This window comes from Austrofundulus limnaeus, unplaced genomic scaffold (assembly GCF_001266775.1).
Source record: "Austrofundulus limnaeus strain Quisiro unplaced genomic scaffold, Austrofundulus_limnaeus-1.0 Scaffold204, whole genome shotgun sequence".
In the NCBI taxonomy this organism is placed as follows: Eukaryota; Metazoa; Chordata; class Actinopteri; order Cyprinodontiformes; family Rivulidae; genus Austrofundulus; species Austrofundulus limnaeus.
This window is the reverse complement of record NW_013952606.1, coordinates 892,334-894,658: the sequence shown is the minus strand read 5'-3', so window position 1 is coordinate 894,658 and position 2,325 is coordinate 892,334. Positions and strand designations below refer to the sequence as shown.

At 38.8% G+C, this 2,325-nt stretch overlaps 1 long non-coding RNA gene across 1 annotated transcript in view; it reads right to left on the bottom strand.

Annotated features, from left to right (window-relative positions):
• Positions 1 to 2,325, bottom strand: part of LOC106524868 (uncharacterized) — an 11,503-nt gene that overhangs the window by 7,000 nt on the left and 2,178 nt on the right. Inside the window, exon 2 of the long non-coding RNA XR_001311040.1 lies at positions 1,616 to 1,695. This is a non-coding gene — a long non-coding RNA (uncharacterized LOC106524868). The remainder of the gene's footprint in view (positions 1 to 1,615; positions 1,696 to 2,325) is intronic.

Below are 2,325 nucleotides of genomic sequence, written 5' to 3'. Positions count from 1 at the left end.
TTCCTTTATTGTAAATGTGTTTCTAACTTGTACTGATTTATTATGACCTGTTTGTTTTCCCTTGTGAAGCACTTTGATTGATGCAAGGCATTGTTGGAAGGTGCTATATAAAGTTTAATGTTTTTATTATTATTATTATTAAGATGAAAAATCCACTTTTTTAGCTGTTAAATACATTTTGTTGTGAACTTGGGAGTCTCTAGGAAGGCAAAAAAGTTTGGTGTTGATATCTTTATTTTCTATTTGAGTCATATTTTTCAACCCGTTCAGTTGTCTCTATTCTCTACGACATTTTCTGAACTAAATAAAAAGTTTCTGCGCAGCTATATAGYCGTAAACCCCTCTATCAYACTAGAACGGACCGGTCTAGAAGCTGGAGGGGGTGGGGTGAAGTGCCTCATTTGAATTTAAAGAGACAGCCTCAAAATAAGTTGATCTGAGACACGCCTCAACAGGGGGCGGGGCTTGTGGAGTTTCAGAGCAAAGCATTGCAGTTCCACTTTATACAGATTCCAACTGAAGGATTTAAATGTGAAAAGGAAGGATTTAAAAGCATCATACGTCTCCTTTAACTAAAATCCACACTGTGCTGTTGGAGATATTTTGCTAACAGACCTTTCACGTCAACAAGCGATAACTGTTTGCGACACAAGCGTCTCCTCCGCTCGTCAGAGACACGCGGGGCTCGGACTCCGCCTCCCGGAGACGGCGCTTTATGAGTTTGTGGAAACGACCGGCCTGATGGATGCGGCCGCGTCAGCACTTCTGCTCTCCCGGGCCGCAGCCTGGCCGCTCCCTGTCACGCACTCCGGGGCCGTGGTGATGTACACGTTTAATCCATTACTACACACTTGCACTAATTGTCTTCAGCTGCTGTGACCTTTTTTATGGGAAATGAAAATAAGTGGAGGCGCGGAACAGGCGATATTGGATTCTGTTGTTAATTAATGTGTGTATTATCTGGGTGGGTGAAGCCAGGGGGAGTGGGATAATTGAATTACAGTCAGTGAGTTGGGTAATGCACTGCTGTAATTGTTCCACTGTATAAGACACTGCTCACATTAGGGAGATGCAAAGCAGGCTTGATTTGCTTTGAGAGAATGCTGCAAAATTATTGTTTGGTTTTGGGGAGCGAAACATAAATAGGTTTCTAATTTAACCATCGAGTTTCTGTAAACAAAATCTTACAGTAAACAACCAGAACTTGACTGGAAAGTCAGTGTTTCATGTAAAACAGAACATTTTCTGTACTTTCATACAAAAACACCATTTTAATCTTCTTGAATTGTTTTAATGGAAACCTGTTTATTTGCATTAATACTGCAAAAGACAAATGTTGAGCAGGATTAATCGTTTTGTTTGACTTCTGCCGAGGGTGCACTGATGAGTTTCTTTAGGTTGTGGCGCCATCTTGTGGCCATCTTTTGAACAAACTCCCTTTTTTCTGGAGGAACTTTAAAATTACGCACCGTCCAAACCTAACCCCAAAACCAAATAATAAAAACCAAGAAAGAAAGTTAAGCGTAAGTATTAAAAATAATAAGTTCCAGTTAGAAACACAAGCTAATGCAACTGAAACCTACAAAATTACAGGTTTCCAAATGGTGGTCCATACCTGGAACCAGAACATTCCCTCTTAATGGAGTTTCATGTCCTCACCATGCACACACGAGCTCTGGATACATCTGTTTCCTCCTACAGACCAAAAACATGCATGTTGGGTTAATATGTAGCTCTAAATTGTCCCTAAGTGTGAGAATGAATGGTCGTTTGTCCCTCTGTGTCCCTGTGATGGACTTACAACCTGTCCAGGTCAGGGTTCCTACCGTTTAAGGCAAGTTTAATTTAAGACCTTTTAAGACTTTTTAATACCAAGTGAAGTTAAATTTAAGACCAGTTTCACAATAAACACAAAACTCATAAACCAAAGTGTTTTTGGTTGAAGTATATTGCTAATAGACGAATTGTTTTTATCCATATCTAACTATAGCAGAAACATTCTTAGCAGTCAGTTTTAAACTTCATTTAATTTCTGGAAATCCTCCAACGACCCAAAATTTGGAGTTTTAGGACCCATAGCGGGGTCTTAACCCAAACCTTAAACTGCTCGTGACATCAATTTTTTTGTAAGAAAAGTGAATGCATTTTTGGAAAAACAGCATTAACATATTACAAAACAAATTTCACGTTGCTCAGATGAACAGTCGTTGAGATATTTGTTGAGTGATGTCAAAGGGGAATGTCTGCATGTGAATATTTAAAAACATAATTTTTACCAATTATTTTAATATTTGAAATGAATTACAATCATCCTATGTACAATGT